This window comes from Dermacentor albipictus, chromosome 6 (genome assembly GCF_038994185.2).
Source record: "Dermacentor albipictus isolate Rhodes 1998 colony chromosome 6, USDA_Dalb.pri_finalv2, whole genome shotgun sequence".
NCBI classification, from domain to species: Eukaryota; Metazoa; Arthropoda; class Arachnida; order Ixodida; family Ixodidae; genus Dermacentor; species Dermacentor albipictus.
Window position 1 is genome coordinate 74271279 of NC_091826.1, and position 19140 is coordinate 74290418.

The following is a 19140-nucleotide window of genomic DNA, read 5'->3' on the forward strand; positions in this document are numbered from 1 at the left end:
ATGCCGTCTGCTTCTCTTAAACGCGTGATGTGATAGGTCGGTGCAGAACTACAAGGAGAAAGAAAGAACAGTGATTGATTGGCAGATTGATCAATGAGATTATTAGCTGATCGATTTGTTATTAGCTGTCTTAAAGCTTAAAAGCGTTCGCGCATGTATAGATGGATGGATGGATGGATGGAAAAGCATTATTATGGTCGATTAGGTCGCGCTAGTTTCCTAGCCCGAAGCGGGCCGCTCCCACGTTGGGACCGAAAGGCCCATCCTTTCGACCTCATCGCGAGCCCGTTGAACTGGCTACTATTGTTTCTCTGACTTGACAAATGCGCCCAATACGCCTCACATACAAGCAACAATACGAATGGAAGAACAAATACACGGTGATTTACTGAATAAGGTTAATGAACAGAATGCAGCGATGGTAAGCACGAGACCGTCTTATTTGCCAAAGAAACGCACGGGATGTATGATACAAGCCGCCTGGTTTTGCGTAGTAAATGTGGTAGCCTTAGAGGCGCCACAATTGGTGAACTGAGAGCTGGACAGAAGGGCGCCTTTACATTCTGCTTCCGTCGAAATGCGACCGCGCCGGCCTGGAATCAAAGCTGCCACCTCATACCCAGCGGGATGACTGCGTACGCTGTAACCGCTGTACACATGCGATGCGAGTTGAACGGTCTTCCAGGCTGTGACAAGCTATTTCTCTGCCTGTGCGTTCGACTCAAGGTGCCTCGGCAGCTTCATCACGATCAGCGCAAACGACCCATTGTCTGTACTCTCCCGGCGTGCAGTGTGAAGGACAGCGATTCGAAAGAAGATAACGCTGTCGGCGGGCGGCGAATATGATCGATGTGGCGATTCTTACAGACACGCTTAGCGCTCGACTCCAGGATTAGAAATGCCGACGCTGAAAACGCGTTACAGCGGAATACCCGCCAGTATTATATGCGGTCGGCGCGTCTTCCAAGTGTTTCTTCAACTTTTTATTGTTCTTTGTTTCTTCGTTTCGTTTGCTTGATGTTGCGTCTCTGGCTGCCAGACGTTGAACAATATTGTACGCATTAGATACACGAATAGACTGCTCCCTGTACGCCCTGCAAAGGCAACAGCTGCGCTTTAAACTCGGAGTTCTGGGAGATCATTCCTTGTCCCTTGGTACAATAGTTGCACCATGGCCTTGAATGAAGGGTCATTCCGCGCCAACTGATCCAGAGTTGGAACTCGACCATCTTCCATTTCTTAAAAAAAAAAAAATGATGGCTCATTGCGTTACTATGACAAACGTTATCCCAGCTTGTTTTTGGGGAGTGAGTCAGTGAGTGAAACAACTTTAGGCGGTCGAGAATAGACGCAAACTTTTTTTTTCGTGCCGTGGCCGCCATCTTAATTTTGCAAGCGGTAGCAAAACCTAGTCTAACCGAAACAGTTTCTACGAAATAAAAGTTTTACGAATGACTATGAAATATTTTTCACAAATATAAAACACATTGCTCTTTCATAGCTATTAAATTGAACTGAATCTGTCATACTTTCTTTAAATATAAAACACAGAAGAAGGTACAAGAAGGTGGAATTTCGAAATTCTTTAAATGAAATTTTATGTTCTCACCGTAGTCATCCCAACTATTTCTCTAAGTTGTCCAGAAGGCAAAGAAGCCGATAAAAGTGTTTCAGAGCTAAAAAAAAAAAGAACATGACGCGTGTGAGAAAAACAAATTCCGAGCTTGGGAAAATTTGCTTTTCAGGCACTTTCAGCCGTCACTTGCATTGTGAGGTGATCCAAGCAAAGATATGAAAGGTAGTAAGTTACACAGCACCTTTAAATGACATTTATTTCCGAAAGTCTAATCGGTTCAATTTTCGTTTTAAGCAAGAAAATAGAAATTCTGGAAGTTGAGTCCCTGCGTTCAACCCCAGGGGGCGTTGCTCCGTGCTTGTTCTTCACCGCAGCACACTTTGCCAACCGGATACAAATGTGCACAGAACCATCGCTACACCACTAGAATACAATTGTGCGCTAGGCTTGGATGCTGCCAGCTTCGGCAATGCGGGTACCTGTTTAAGGGCGCGGATACGAAAAAACTAAACATGAGGCGACAGCCTGGCAAGTGAGGATCAGGATATCCCGCATGCGGTAACTGGAGTTGCGAACCACGACTGTTGCAACCACGCTCCTCATCCCCCAGCCGCGAGGAGCGCTATCGGATGCAGGTACCGCCTTCGGTCCGAGCTCGAATAGAGGGGCTAGCGCTCCTCAACGTAAACGGTACAGAGAGCTGCCCTTTCGGCAGGCATTCGCACTTTGCTCTCAGACGAGCAGTCAGAGTTAAAACCGCTCAGAGAGAGGAACGAGCCGTGTTGCGTCTGGGCGACACGGAGTCGGTTTCCGCTGTGCCTGTGTCCATGGCAGAAACAAACCGAGGCGAGAGAGTTCGCAATTCTACGTCTCCGTCTGCTGGAGAATGAGGTCGGTACCAAGATTTTCCACGCATTGAGCTTTCGAGCTTGCCTCCGTGTTTCTGTATTGCCCTTTTACAACAGGTTTTGCCGATAAAGTACGAGATTCGTTCGCGTGCGTTGACCTTCGCGCCACGAAACTGCGTTCCTGCCGCTTTCGCGTCTTCCTGCTCTATTTCGCTGCCTTAGAAAGAAACGCAAACTGCGAGAGTATGCTGCTTGCATCTCATGGATGCTATGCGCGCTGCCACATTTGTCATTCAGTGCATGTTAGTTTGAGGCACCTGGGTGTTGTTTCAAAATACATTTTACTTTCAAAAATGTTTAGCAGATTGTGAGCTTCCTCCTGGCTTACTCGGGCCAAAAGACTGCCAAAAATTAACACAGACAAGAAGGAAGCGGAGAACCATAAATGGGGAAAACCTGGCTGAAACGGATCGGCGCGTCTTGGTCCTGCGGGCTAAGCAGACTCATGATGTGACAACGGTATATGTGCACATCACTGTCACGTGTACGTTAAGAAGTACACCACATTAATGGCTTCGAAATTTTGCTGCAATCCCTTCTCCAAGCACATCAAGAAATGCCGGCTTACCGGGGTGATTACAATGGCCCTCGCCGACCGCCTACCTTCCTTGGGGCTCATTGCGGGAGAGCGGCCCTGCCAGAATTGCAGCCGGCGGTGCTATAGCATGCAGGTAATTGGAACTTCTCAACCGACGGTGCAAGCCAGTGATGCCCAATCCGACCACTGCAGTGACCCAGAAGTTATAGGGGTCGATATCAATGAGGCGCTTACGGACATGGGGTTGAGCCTCCCGGAACAGAAAACGAGACAGAAGGCTCGGGAGTCGTACGCAAGGAAGAAAGCCAGTAAACTTCAGAAAAGCACAGAAAAAATGGGCGTATTCCTATCTCTGCCTCAACCAGCCATCGACTTGTGTAGTTGGGGTTAGTGTTGAGTTCATCATAAGCGGTTATACTATGTTTCAAACGCACGATATCTCTCTATTTTCCTTTTTTTTTTAATCCCTCTCAACGGTGCATGCGGGATTTACGTCCTACTGAGCGACGCAAGAGTTTAAAGTGACAAAACGTGAATGAACACGCCAGCGAAGCTTTAAAAAGCGAAATGTAAAGAGCTTCCAGTTGGAGCATCGGGCAGTGTTTCTTATGTATTTCCTTGACGTCGTCTCTAGCGTGCACTGCAGTGGAGAGCAGGCATGGAGCAATGCTGGGGTTGAACGCAAGGGCTCAGCTTCTAGAATTATTTTCTCGCTTAAAATAAAAATTTCTCCGATTAAACTTTCAGAAAGAAATACCTTTGAATGTTACTTCGCAACTTACTGTTCTTCATAATTTTTCTAATAGAACCTCACTATGGAATTGACGGCTGAATATGACTCAAAAAGCAAATTTTCTAAATCGTGGGGTTTTTTTTTTGCTCGCATGCCTTATGTTTTTTTATCTGTGAAACATTTTTATCGGGCTCTTCGCCCTTTGGACAACCTAGAGAAATAGTTGGAATCAATAATGTGGGAACCTAATATTTCATAAAGGATTTCGAAATTCCACAATTTTTCTACCTTCTTTCGTGTTTTATATTCAAACAAAAGTAAGAGTAATTCAGTTCAAGTTCATGTCTCATAGTCATTCGTAAACATGTTTAATTTGTAAATTTTTTTTTGTTAGACTAGGTTTTGCAGTCGCTTGCAAACTTAAGAGGGTGCCAACAGCGCGAAAGAAATTCTTGCGCCGAAACCAAGCTGGTTTAATGTTTGTCACAGTAACGAAATAAGCCATGATTTTTTTTTCAAAGAATTCGAAGATTGGTCGAGTGCGAACACTGAGTTGTCGCAGAATGACTCTGAGCAGATTTTAATGCACTGAAAGTTTTTATAAGCTTGGGCATGTGCTCGAAATACTGGTAATGATCTCGTTCCGTGACTCGCTTGAGGTGTTATGGCACGTTTTTTCTTTTCTTTTCCGCTCTTGTACATGTCACCGATAGCGTGTGCTAAAGTGCTGCTTTCATTGTCATTTTGCTTCGTGTATGTTAACACAGATCAATTATTGTTACAATACTAATTTATTTTACACAGAAGTGATACGCCGTACTGCAGGTGTGCTGCTTCCACCGCCTGCATACAGTCAAACCTCGTTCTTAATCTACCTACCTACACGCATACTTTCAACGCGAGTGCGTTAAGGGCCCCGCGTCTCCGAAAATACGGTACCTGCGTCCCGCGTCCTGCATCGGATGTCGCACATGCAAAAAGAATTTCGAACTTGATTTCGAACTACGCACGCCCAACCACTCTTCTACCACCAAAGTTGCTCCTACCTTGCCTTTCACTCTTTACAAAGTTATTCCTCAGCATTTTGAGAACGGTAGCTCGTAAACAAACGTAATGGCAAAAAACACCGACAGCGCATATCATTTATGTTAGCTTTAGTCAGACTGAAATATTGCGAAACAATAACAGGAGATCTACCCATGCAAGAGGCCGCGTTTCTACCAGAAAGCTGGCCTTCGTGCATAGCGTTCGCTGCCGGCGTTTGCCGGTAAAAGTTACGGTTACATGAGCTGCAGTTTTGGGGGAGCATGAAAAGCAGTCGGGGGTCTTTGAATGCTATCGCATTGAACGCTTAAGACGAAGCTTTAGTTCGGCCGCAACTCCGACGCGGTCTATTCAAATACATGTAAAATGCAGAAACGCTTTTCTCAGATAACCCTTGGAGCGATCTTAATGAAATTTGTTGCATTTCAGAGAGAAAGCTAAATTCTGTTGACTTTCGGAAGCGGCATTTAGATTTCGGGCCTGAATTTTTTAAAAAGAATTTTCAAAAATTAGGGAGTTAAAGATAAATAGACGCACGAAGTTTACAAATTAATGGCTCTGCATGAAGAAGAGATATCACGGTTCTGTAAACGGCATCCGTCAGATCATTCAAAGGGGACAAATTAGATATGTCAATGTATAGCTTACGTGAATTTGTTACGTTGTGTACTAGAGTTCTGCAAAAGCTGTATTTCCATATTAGTAAACTTCTTTTAGATTCAGGTGATTTTATTAATTTTGTCTACTTTGCATGTACCATTAAATGAAATTCACAGAACTGTGGTATCACTTTTTATAGCTGAGTTGAAGAGTTGTAAATTTGATAGTTTCGTATTCTGAAAATTTCTTGCCAATTTTTAATAAAAAATTGACAACCTAAATCAAGAATTCGAAACGGCTGTTAGTAGATTTCATGCTTCTCTTTCAAATGAAACAAACCTCGTCAGGTTTGGTGCAGCGGTTGCCGAGAAAAACGAATTCTCCTCTTACACGTATTTAGATACGAGCGCCCGAGCTAAAGCTTTCTCTTAAATTTCCTAGGTATACATTGTGGCGCAAAATACATTTCTTGAAAAGGGACAGAACAGAGGAAGACAGCGAAGCGCCAAACAAAATTGCACCACAAAGTGTACCTAGGAAATCTAGGCACCAACTTGCCCGAGAAGAAGTCCTTTTGGAATATCTTCCTCTTAAAGGCAAAGCCTAAGCGTCCGCCAAATTTGTTCATTGTGTTTCGATGCGACCATCTTCGAGAACGCCGCGCCGTCCACTGCGACGTCGACGATTTCGACGCCTGCGTTCGCGTCGTCTCGCTCCGACGCTTGGCTTGCGTGTCCGTCCGCCCGGCTGCACTCGACGGCGTGGCGTGGGCGCTCAATGCGGCAGAGCAGGAAAAAAAGAGGCGTCCAGCTGGCATGCTCGGGCCAATCGTCCTTGGCTCCGGTTCACTCGCGACGGAGGGGGCACGGCTATTACGGCCGCTGATGACGCCGATGGGGTGACGGAGTAAAAGGAAGCGCGATGCGAACATGCAAACCCTCTTGCGTCATGGCGCGCTTATAAATGCACGCCCGAGAAAGGTAGCGTCGAAAAGCGAAACGTAGTAGTGTCAGTTCGCACCTGTCTGCCCGCTGGCGCGAAGCAATTGTGGACGCAAATAGGGAAGCATACGCAGTCGATATCGTTCTGCCCAAAGAACGAGAGATGGCTGTCTGATGAATCAATTTTATCCGAAGCATATTACTAGAGCCCAACCCAGCTCCTCAGGCGCGGCGGTGTCGCCTTCAATACCACGTGACACCGTGACGTCACGACAGAGGAGAAACGGGGCTCCAACTCGCGCCGTCGCGGCGGTATATAAACAGCTGCGCTTGCCTCTGCTAGACACTCGCGAGGTGAGATGCCTCCTGGAGACAGAGCTGCTCGTTGGAATGAGAAGCGAAGGTTGCGACGTGCTACAGAGACTGTTTCTAGGTGGCTTTGCTACGGCGCAGCGACTACGCGCCCCGCATCGGACGCGGTGAGCGTCGAGCAACGCAGCGTTCGGCGCGACAACGAAATGTGCGCCGCACGCCTGAGCCGACGCCGACGACACCGGCTTTTCTGCGACACGAGCTCCTTAACGCTGTCGCGTTAAAATAAAGGCTAGTATGCTTCGCATCCTGGGCTTAACCTTAGCTAAGCCACAGCCAGTTTTTTTGATCCAGTGCGCTGTCCTGCGATACATCAGTGGATCAAGGCGGTTCAAACAACCTCACCCACATTACGCAACCAGTTGACCCTAAATGTATGGCGCGTGGCAGATCGCTATCAGCGGAGACATGGGGGGGGGGGGGGGGTTAAGAGCAAATGAGGAACAAGATCTTGGGACCATGTGCTCGCATTTCGCAGCTATAAGACGGCATGAAAGCGCTGCTGCCATTTCCGAAGGCTCCCGAACATAGTGACCATCTGTAACGTAGTGCAGAGGACTGTCAGTAGGTCGGTGGTATCAGCAGTAGAATTTCTCTTCTTCCCCTTTATCTTTTCCTGCATTTTCTCCTTCCACAGCGCACGGTACAGAGCTGGGCTCAGTCCTTTGTTAACTTCCCTGCCTTTCGCTTTGTCTTCTTTTCCCTTTCTCTCTGTTTCTCTCTTGTCGGAGAAGATATAACAAAATTGAAACTAAACTTCCTAACCGGTGATTTCTAAAGCTAAGCTGTCGATCGAAAATTTCTGGATTCGAAATTGTTTTGGGAGTTGAACAGAAGATCTACAATATCCCCATCATTGATGGCATACGCGATACTCGTGTGCTGACGCTGCTTTCCAGTACCAATGCATAAATGCGCCTAGACTTATCGAACAGCGTATACGCGAGTCTCTGATGAGCTCGTTTACTCAAGTAAACGTATAAAAATTTTGCTGGATTCTCTCAAGCGTCGGTTTGTCTTCTTGTGAAGCGCAGGTAACATCTATAACTGACGCGGAAAAAAACACAGCTCAAAAGGCTGTAATTGCAAACATGGGAGTTCCTTTTTTGGCACGCCTTGTCACACGGAATTGCGTATTTAAATAAATACGTTCTGGCCTTTCTCTTCTTTTTTTTTTGTGACTAAACCGCAGAAGTGCCTGGTAGAACCCATTGTGCATGGCAAACTGCGGATAATCATCAAGTTGGACTCCTCGTATCCGAACACCCGTAAGCACTTTCGTATCGGCAAAATATCTTGTAGTTTGAGATAAAATTCATCATCCGACGGATAAAGACCGTCACTCCAGACTTATGTGTTGGCGTAGGCTCTCTACCATCTCGGGCCTTGAAAGGGAGCTTGAGGGGACGCTGCCCCTCAATGCACCCTACCTGCCAGCATTCGTGCTGGCTCCATTTCATCCTTCTCCTCCTAATCCCCATCACCCCGCATCCACGCATTTGTTGTCATGAGCTTACGCTCCGCGCTTCGTTGCAAGAGCTATAGCAGGCTGCAACCGACTGGCGAAACCCTCGTGTCAGCCAATTATGCGAACTGGTCATTCCGCTTGTATAACACCCCCGTTGTTCACGTTCAAGAGAAACAAATGCATCTCCGGATCTCAGTATTGTCGCGGCGCTGAACGTGTTGAGCAGATGCGCTCGTGTTTACATACAATGGCTGCGGCGGCTCAGCCGGGCGCTGTCTAATCAGCCATTCAGGCACCTCGCGCTGCGCGCCTTAGTTGTCCGGGATGTTCGCGCACAATCGGGACTCGCGACTGCACTGTTTTTCTCACGGCGGAAGCGCGCACGAAACGGAAACGTCTCCCCTGAATGCTAATGCATCCATCGCGCCATGGCCAGCATGCAGCCGCGTCACTACTCCCTGTTCATTTTTTTTTACACTGCGGGCAAGCTCTACCCAGCTTTCCCGAAAGTGAAACTGCACAGCCACGCGCTCTCGTCAGAGCAAAAAGGTGGCAAGGCTTGAGCGAGGGGGAGGTCGAAATCGAGCACAGAGAAGGGGGCGATTAGGCGTCGGCCGTGTATCGCGTATACCCACGTTCACTTCCAGACCATCTGTTATAGTTGAGCGCGGTGAGAACGGCAACCGGTTCCCCGTTCAGAGCGGGCACGCCGACATAGCTGAGACGGTGACGGCGGCCCGCATGCCTGGCTGACCCTGTTTTCGCTTTTGTTTTCGCTTCTGCCGGCGCCTCGTCGGGCAGCGCCGAGCGGTGCAGACAATGGAGAATTACGGCCGCTGTCGCTACCCTTCCTTTCGCCGCGGTGCTTCCTTTCGCCATTGTTTCATATTTTTTTTAAAGAATTGCGGCAGCGTTCTCGGCCTTGCATTGTGCTCCTCTCCCTTGATGATAACGAGGAAGCGCTCGGTCAGAAGCGAAAGTCGGAAGGGAAAGCGTGGGGGGCAGGTTCGTGCAATGTAAGGGCAAGCTGGGGCGCGCCAATTGTTTCGTTTTGTTGCGCGCACGGCGCGGAGGCGAACTCGTGCCGGAGACGTCGTTTAAAAGAATCACCCTGTGATGTCGTACGCTTTCGGAGTTTCGGAGCGATTCGTGAACTGCTACGTCTGAAATAGCCCGTAGATTGTATTTATTTATTCTGGTGCTAGCAGGTATTTCGTTTTGTTCAGAGACCACGGAAACGCCAAAATTTATCAAAAGCTCATTTCCTGCACGAATATGGTTGAACGCCACGTTCCCCCTGACATATCATGGCGGCACAGGTGGTTCGTTGCTACTGGTGCATTCGAATTCGCCGGTCTGTTGGAACATGACCATGCGCCCAAAATCAGCCAAGCGCAATTGCTTCGAAGGGGTGAGAAAATGCGAGGGAAGGCATCGGCGTCGAATGCGGAAGACGGAGGCATTGAGTGGACAGTGTATGACGTCATGCTCGGTCAGTTTTGTGCGTTTCGTAAAAACAGGTGCGCCGCGGTTATTAACTTCGCGAGAAATTACCGTTCTGTACTCGTCATTAAGATATTTGAAGCCAGCTGAACCATTTAAAGGCGACTTCTCGCGCTGTCATCGACGTCGCGGATTACAAGCCGTACGTAGACACGGACCGACGGACTAGGACTCATTTAGCCTGAGAGCGCGTTATATACATGCATTCAAACCAGAGGGCCGTGAAGACACCCCTCCTAGACGCAGCAGAGCATCTGCTCTGCCACCAATGTCGACTGGGGAAGGGTTATGTCGCTGCTAGTAATACTACAAGGAAGCGAGGTAAAGCAACAAGAACCTCGATATATTGAGGCAGTTCGGAAGAAACCATGCTGGAAGCGGCGCACCCCCATGCACCCTTGCGAAGGTGAACACCGCCACGGAAACTACCTGAACGTTATGACTTTTGAAAGGGGAGAGATGATGCGTCATTGGCAGGCAGTCATTTCAACGCTCGTCACTGCAACGACAGAGGCTTGCAGTATAAAAAACACGCTGCTCAATAAATCGAGGTTCGTGTTCCTTTATCTGGCTTCCTTGTAGTATCACTAGCAGCGACATAATAGGGATGAGTGGGTGCCGTACTCTAGACGACACGGCAGTCGCCGCGCGCGTATATGGCCGTAACTCGCCGAGATCTTACGCCGAGATATTAGAGAGTTTTAGTTTAGGGGACGCAAGCGGCTTGGGTACGCAAGTACAAGGGGCGACGGTTATGCGCATGCGCAGACCCCCTACGTCAGCGTCTGCGCATGCGCAGTACCGTCGCCCCTAGTTCTTGCGTACGAAAGCCGCTTGCGTCCCCTAAACTAAAGCTCCCTATTTGCCTGGACACCTCGCTTCCGCGTAGCGTCGCGGTAGGTGAGCGACTTTGTCGTTGCGCTGCTCAGGTTTAATTTAATTATGGGGCCAAATTACGTGCCAAAACCCCTTACTGATTATGAGGCACGCCCTAGTGGAGGGCTCCGGAAATTTCGACCACCAGGGGTTCTTTAACGTGCACCTAAATCTAAGTACACGGGTGTTTTCGTATTTCGCCCCCATCGAAATGCGGCCGCCGTGGCCGGGATTCGATCCCGCGACCTCGTGCTCGGCAGCCCAACACCATAGCCACTGAGCAACCACGGCGGGTGCGCTGCTCAGGTCGAGGGTACGATCGCGGCCGCGGCGGCTGCGTTCTCACGAAAGGGTGACGAAATGCAGAGACGGTCGTGTAGCGTGCGTCGGATGCACGTTGAAGGAACACCAGGCTGTACAAATTAATTTGGAGCCCCTGAATACCGCGTATCTCATATTCAAATTGTGGTTTTGGCACGTAATACTTCGTAATTTCATTCTTTAAGACGTTTTCTGAATTGAGTGAAACAATGGGGCTCGACGCACATGCGTAATCGGTGCGAACCGGTGAACTTATAGCGAAACATTTTGTTGCATATTGAGAATTTGGAAAGCGCAGCCACAAAGCCCTTTGAAGCCAGCTGAAGGACGAAGTTTCGGCAAATTCGTATGTAAGTAATCCGAGTAAATTCCAGTGATTACTTCTAACATGGTGCTTTGTATTTTCCCGCTGTGTTTACCTTAGTTGCTGATCGTATTTTCCTCACTTTTATACGTATGCTAGGAGAGGGGCCCCTGCCAGTTCTTGCTTTGGTACCTCGTTCTCTATAGCATTTCCTTTGTAGTTGTATTAATGTTTAATAGGAATAATAAATCGTTGAACGATTGAAATACCCCAACCGCCATACCTGTAGCCCTCATAAAATCACTATCGCCAGAGCTCCCTCTAGGGATCTTTAAATGAAAACTCTATAACTGTAGGTGGTAGCGGCCATGTCGACTTCCCGTTCGACCCTCGTGAAACAACGGCAAAGTCAGGCCTAGGTTAATGAGGACAGCCAGAGGGTGGCTAATGACCAACAAAGGACATCTGCAAAAAGAAATATATAATAATCACACGTTCAACGTATTCTTTAACTGCTGACTAGAAAAGTGAAAAGCTGGCACTGGTATGTTGTCGTTGATACAAAACACTGTTTTCTATAGGGGTGGATGAAGATCGAATTTTCGAATGCGAGCACGAATAGTTATTGTGTAATGTTCGATTCGTATTCGGAAAAGAACGATTCAGTACTTTTGAATGTTCAAAATTAACCAAACATCCGGCAACGACCAACCGTAAATTTCTAGCGACTGTTCTCCGTAAACTGAACAGTCTCGCAAATTGTCAGAAGTCAATGACAAAAGTTTGCGATGCAATGAAGAAGAAAAATGGGCAATGAAAACTCTGTTCGGTTTTGCGGCAGAAGCGCACTTGGCAAGCTGAGATTTTTGCTTGTAGTCTGTCGCATAGTGTTCTTGGCACTCCAGTGATGTAATAGTCTTAGCTCTTACGCTACAACTTGTGATGTTTTCCCCACAAGGTCGTCAATAACTTTTCGTTTTCTTTTTCCACAACTTTCCATTGTTTCGCGACCACAATCGATTTCATGTATTTGGAAAGCTAGTCATACAGCATCCAGTTATTCTTGAAAGGCTGGTTTGCCACCAGGCTCTAGAGTTGTTGAGAAGTGATCCGTGTAGTAATTTAATGACATTTAATGACCTAGTGTTTGCAACTGTTCCTTAGTCCTTGATAGTTCGTCTTTTCTGCACTTATCAGTGCAGAAAAGGTACTTAATTATACCGAAATGGGTTTTGCTCATGTAAGTATATGGGCCTGCGCTTGACAATTCGACATTCGATAGTTTCTATTCGTATTCGTTTCCTATTCCAAAAAGTTGATGTTCGCCCACTTCTGCTGTTTCCTCTTCGCTCTATACAGTATCTTTTAAGGCATTAGCAATTATCCGCAACCCTTGCGGTACCAAATTTTAATACGTAGGCGCGTTTTGAGGAGTGGCAGGGCAGGCATCCTCTTGGCAAAGAAAGAGGAGTGTATCGCAAATCAGTTCTGTTGAAGCCCGCGAGGTGGACGATGAACCACGAAAAGGAAGATTTGTCGTCCACCGCACAGTATATACACGAAGCTGCAAAGGAAACCCAATACGGGTTTCCCTGAAAAATAATGCGGGTTTCTTTTCTAAGGAAATCCGTAATGGGTTATCTTTGGGGTTTCGGCTGCTGTGGGGTGGATGTATAATTTTTCCCTTTGGAAAAGTTAGGAATTTTCTCTTTGGAAAAATTATGGAGTTTCGTCGGGGGTCACGTGAGAGTCTGCTATAAGCTCCGGAGAAGCTCCGGTTGGCGGACAATCATTGAGTAAGAGGGACGTGCCACTGCTAAACACATGAAAGTCTTTCAAGTGCAACGTGAAGCCCTGCGTTTTTTTTGAGCCAGAACAAATGAATATGCTATCTCGAGGCCTGAAGGGCCAAAGCTGTCTCTTCTTAAATATTGTTCACGATTGGACGGACGGCAAGCCTCCCGATGTGTGTGTGTGTATTATATATATATATATATATATATATATATATATATATATATATATATATATATATATATATATATATATATATATATATATATATAAACCATCATGTTGTTCCGCTGGTCGCTTTGGCAAACTTACAATATCGCCAGTTAATAGGTCAGATATAACGATTGCCTACCGTATTCTCTTTAGAATAGTGCACTAGAGTTGAAGCTTTATTTCGTTAATTCAGGAATACGAGCCCGGGTTCATCGAGATTTGGCAGCACCGTAAATGACTGCGCAAGGACCAGCGCGGACGAAGTCAGAGGGTCGCGTCCGCGGAACGAAGACGCTCGTCTTAGCGTCTAGCGCCTTGGAAAAAGCCCCGATTACTACTAGCGGTTGGGTGGACACTCCTGACGTGTCATCGCGCTTCCTCGTCTTTACGTAGTTTCCCGCAGGTCTGGAAGTCCCAGACATACTGGGCGGGGCTGCAGTGCCACAGCGGCGGCGTGGCTGTAACAAGTGGAGCCATTATCTTTGGAAACTCCACGAGAACGTGGAAGAGAAAGAAAAGCGACAAGAAAGAAAGGTATTTACGACGTCTTGTTTTCGGATTGGACATACAGAAGGCACGGAAGGGGTGCCTAGAGTGAGCCTCATTTCTCCTGTTTCTCACTCATTCAGATGTGTAAAAGCGGTGGTGTTAAGTCCGTGGCAAGCGATTGAAAAAAAAAAGGGAGAAAAGAGTGTTGGGACATCTATAGACGTAATCAACTTAACACAATTCATGCTTAAATGCAGTTTGTCACATTGGACAACTCTCAAAGGGGCCCTAAAAGCTCGGAGCTATTAATGGAAACTCCTCGCTTTGCTGACTTCACGGGACACTTGAAGTGGGAATATCGAGGAAGCATTACCACTTTCTTTTCAAGCGACGAACGTTTATACCCAGCTGGAAAATCGCCAGCACCACCTGACAACATTGAAATAGCTAGCCGCCACAGAGTTTACCGTCTTCCTTTCTGGAGACCAAGATTCATCGACATGTATTCGACAGAAACGGGAATATATCGGCGAAAAAACGGGGGAAAAAGAGAAAGACGCAACATTGCAGCGCGTATGAAATACCCTGCCACCCGCTATATGTCGCCCAGTACCGCAATTTCTCGATGATACCTACGGGCAACTGCTAACGCTAAAAGCAAAGACTTCAGTGCGCCAAAAGAGCCCTCATTCCTCCGTGTGGTCCTGACCACCCTGCAGGGTGGGCTCACTCGCCAAGATGAGGTGGCGCTTCAGAGACTTCGTGCCGGGCTTCCCTTACACCGGCATTGAGCGCTCACTGCAACCGCGTATAATAGTATGCCCTTTTTGGCCGACTATATTAATGCAGCGAACGTGACACACTCTCTGTGACCGTGCCCAGAGCTGCAACATGCGCGTCTGCGACACCTTCGAGTGACTGGTCAACGTCCAGGCCAACCTCCTGATTTCCAACACTATAGATACATCGGCCGTTTCATTGGTCCTTGCTAGAATTTACACAAGAAAATAAAAATAAGGAAGAAAAGCTTGTTCGTGCACGCGTGACGCTCCTTTTTTGTATTTATGTCGCAAATAGTACTATGCCCAAGAGGAACCTTCCAAATAATAAAGGAAAAAAGCCACCACACTCAGCAACGTCATTAACCACCGCACCAATGACACGACTTCTCCCTGTGATTGGTAAATAATTGGAACTGACTCGATATATACACCTGCACTTCCGACGCGTATTTTGCTTTTCAGTGGCCACCCCAATATCAAAGGTGTTGTGGCATTTGGATCAGGAAAAACCGCGCGCAACAATCCGCGCGCTAATATCTGCACCGTTAAGTAGTATTAGACCTTTAAATATATATAGTTCTTCACAGAACTGCAGGCAAGCATCCCATGGACTGCTTCCTTTGGGTGGAACTGTTTTTTTGCTCTGAAGTAGTGCTGCTTAGCTGCATAAGCTAAGGCTAAGCTCTCAAGCTAACTGCAACACTGATCCCGATTGCGGCGCGTACATATTAAGTGAATGTTAAACGCCGCAATCAAATCTATAAATAGCTTGTGTGCCAGTGTTTCGGGAAGTGGACAGCTCTTTATTACACAGTATAAGTGGTCTCCGCCACTCCCAGATCTTACACACCTTGCCAGAACTTCCCAACCGCTTATCTTTCTCTGCGGCTAAGCCAAGGCCTGCGCCCAGAGAGCGCACATGAGCTGTTGTGAAATTGGGGGTACGTGCGGCCAACGAAGGTTCCATGGAGGATGCCGTGAAAGTTGCCGGGAGAAGTAATGGTTCCGAGCTAAGGTTAAGAGAACAGAAAAAGGATTATATTCGACAACGGTACCTGATTCAGTTTTACAAACATGGCTCCAACTATCGGAGCATATCACATGCTAGAGTTTATGCATGTCCGAGCCTCTCCTCTTTCACAGCCGTAGGGATACGCTTTTTGTGCAGTTTATTTCCCTCTTTTTCTCGTCGAAAGAATTCACTGGCCAGTCACGAACGCGGAATCGTTCACCACCTCCCGTTCCCCAACGTAGCATGTGTCTCCAACGTTGCACAGCACGACGCAACCACGTGGCAAACTGTGAAGCGGCTGTAGGCGACTTTCCCCGGGAATTCTCGACAGTGACCCTGTCATCAATCAGTGACCTCTTCGTGACGTGAAAGAGGGGACGACATTGTTGTTTTGAAGCGAGCTGTGATTTCTGGGCGCTGGAAGAGCCGAAGGTGTGGAACCTGACTGCCTATCCGTAAGGCTCAGGTGGTGCAGATTTATCGGCCTTGAGTGAACTATGAGGCGTGCTCAGCACGCGTAACAGCCGCATGTCTGCCGTTGAAGCATCCTTTGTTCTGAGGGATCGCCAGGCACAACAGAGAAGACACCGATCTTAAATTAGAGAGCTTTAATTTGCACGTAAACTTTACATATTACCGGGTTACACTATCAGTGGACGTCGGTATCTTGTCATCTTGTGATGCTTTCTCCAGCTACAATGCGTTTAAAGATATTTTATTGGGAAATAAATTTCATGGAGACTCGACGCGTACGCCTGCCGTTGCCATGAAGTTCCGTATAAGGTCCGTGGGCGAAAAAATCGTCGCCGCGCGCCGTATGCTGTATGTGAAAGCCTGAGAGGGTGAGCCGGCGATCCCGGCTCAATCTGACGCATCCAATGGAGGAAAGTGGGGAGGAAGCGCGCCGTCTTCTGTCGCGCGCGAGGCTCAGGGGGGAAGGGAGGGATGGGGGGGGTGCGTTCTATTCCGGGCCGTTGTATCTTGAAAGCCATCTGCGACGGGTACAGAGTCCGCGCTTCGCGGTGTTTTCGTGGCTTAGTTCGCGTTGATGCGAGCGGCAGCACGAAGGTAAATTCGCTCGCTGCAGCTGCCACGCTTGATCACTGCAGCGTTTTGACAGCTAGTTTCCGCAGTCATCGAGTGAGATGTGTTCACGCTTGCTTGGAGCGCGTGACACCATGCTCCCTAATTTAGTTAGTATGGCTATGTTTAGAAATTTATATGGCAGGTAAAACTGCTATCCTTACTTCGTATACCTGTCCACCACTTTGCTGTCTGCTAACATATGGGACAGAAATTTGGAGACTGACATAGAAGCTCGAGAGCAATTTAAGGAGCACGCAAAGTCCTATGGAATGGAGAATGCTATATTAAAGTGGAAAGTTGGGCGTGTTGCTATACATTCATAATGGGAACAGCGCGAACAAGACAACGACGGAGTGAAACAACACAGGACGAGCGCTTCAGTTGAGTCCGCGCTCGTCCTGTGTCCTTTTACTCCGTCGTTGTCTTGTTCGCGCTGTTCCCATTATGAGGGAGAATGCCCCGTGCAACGTTAAGAGACAAGACGATAGCGGTGTGCATTAGAGAGCAAATGGGGATAGCCGACATTCTAATTGATATCAAGAGAAAAAAATACAGCTGGGCAGGCCATGTAATGTGTAGGTTAGATAACCAGTGGACCATTAGGGTTACAGAATGTGTGCCAAGAAAAGGGACGCGCAGTCGAGGACGGCAGAAGACTAGGTGGCGTGGTGAAATTAGGAAATTCGCAGGTGCTAGTTGGAGTTGGTTGGCGCAGGATAGGGGTATTTGGAGATCGCAGGGAGAGGCCTCAGTCCTGGCAGTGGAGATAAAACAGGCTGATGGCGATGATGAATTTGCTATCGTAATCGATGCCTCGCCTTTCGGGCGAAACTGCGACGTTTTTCTATATATTACGCGACTACTTTTGTCTAAAAAAATAACCATAAATGGACAGCGTGTTAACGGTCATGTTGCTATAACACTTTACACCGGCAGTTAAGCAGAATACGGCAGGTCATCGCAGTGTATTGGCTTTTTGCACTCTTTGGTTCAACTCTGCGTGACAATATGCCGCCACGGACATTGTTACCGCCGTACGCATCTCCGGTAACCCGGCGACACGATTACGGAGAAGCTAAAGCTCCGCGTTGTTTGCGAAGCGTGCGCGGGTTGCTCCTACTCGACAGAACCGGGAAGGACGGAGGCCCCCCGGAAAGGGGAGGACGCGCACCGCATACCGCTGCGACAGGCTCGCTCATCGGCCGTCCCCTGCGGTCGAGCGCGCGGGCGACGTCACATACGCGGAACGCATCTCCGCGCGCTGATGCAAGCTGCCCGTCGGAGGGTCGACCCCGACGACAAATTGTAGCGAGTCGTCTCACGGCTCTCGCTGCGAGAGCGGAGCACGAGAGAGAGAGAGAGAGAGACAGAGTCGTTCACGTTGCAATGCTAACCGGTTCAACCGTGCGGGCACGACCCAGATTCTCCGCGGCCTTCCGCCGTCGCTCTCGGGCACTGCTCACGCCGCAAGACGCCGCCTCGGGACCTAGCGGGACAGTTACGCCTCGCCTGCCACGGCGGTCGCTGGGAGGATTGAAATAGCGCGAGGCCGAGCGCTTACCGCCAACCCTTTTCACAGCAGCCCCTCTCAATTTCCTTCGCTATACAAAAGCTGCGGCGGTCGGATGCGCTTACTTTCTTTTTGCCTGTTACGAAAAAGCGCGCGCTTGAATGAGCGCGCCGTAAACCGTTACTGTACGCGCGCACTGTGGTCTATGTAACAAGGGGTGGTGCCCACGTGACTGCACATGTAGAGCTGTGGCTCGGTGCACCATGTTATTCGGCGGCCGCTCGTGGTCTCACAAAACTCGACGCATTATCCGGAAGTATTCATCTTCGGACCCAGCGCTGCGGCTCAGTGACGCCGCATCGCATTGTGCAACTCAGCACAACGGGACGAGTTCGATTTCCGGAAGCGGCAGCCGCATTCCAATTGGGGCGGAAGGCAAAAAAAAAAAACGCTAGTGAACTTCGAAGTTACACTCCGTTTAGCCCCCCCCCCCCCCCCTCCATCCCCCACCTGCCCTCCCCCCCAACGGTGTGTCTCGTAGATCCTATATTGCTCTTGGGAGTTAAACCCCATAATGTTATTTTATTTTGATTTTATAATCTAAGTTTGGTGTCCTGGAACAATTGCAGAAGTTAAAATTGACGTTTATCGTGCGACCTAGTTCTTGTGACATCAATTATCATGCGAAAATTAAAAAAAAACTGTACCAACAAACGGAGACTTCACGAGGTGAGCTGAGAATATAATAATTCGGGCGGAGCACGATCTCCAAGGCACTGAAGGCACAGCGGAGTGCTCGAAGCTGGAACCAGGGTGGTCCGTGGGTTGGGGCCACCGAGGCCGGAGCGGACGGGTGGTCTTTGCGTGCAAGAGCGGCTGCCCGCTAATTTTGTTCAAAACATGGCACGCGGAGACCTGGACGTGCCCCGAACCCATGGACCAGTTAGGTTTCCAGGGGTCGCCAACACATGTTAGACATACCTAACAAATAATGACGTATTGTCGACACTCGCTGTCCGACGCGCACAGAAAGAAGCGTACCGTAAAGAACCGCTACGTCAAGGATGACA

General features: G+C 48.3%; 1 protein-coding gene across 6 annotated transcripts in view; it reads left to right on the forward strand.

Moving 5' to 3' along the window:
* LOC139061208 (carbohydrate sulfotransferase 1-like) overlaps positions 1–19140 on the forward strand; it is a 78941-nt gene that overhangs the window by 22781 nt on the left and 37020 nt on the right. For 2 of the 6 annotated variants that reach the window (XM_070540865.1, XM_070540862.1), the window contains exon 1: positions 2334–2467. The exons of the other annotated variants lie outside the window; for them this stretch is intronic. The gene's annotated coding sequence lies outside the window, so the exon portion shown is untranslated. Of the gene's footprint in view, positions 1–2333; positions 2468–19140 lie in introns of those variants that run through there. 6 annotated transcript variants of the gene reach the window in all.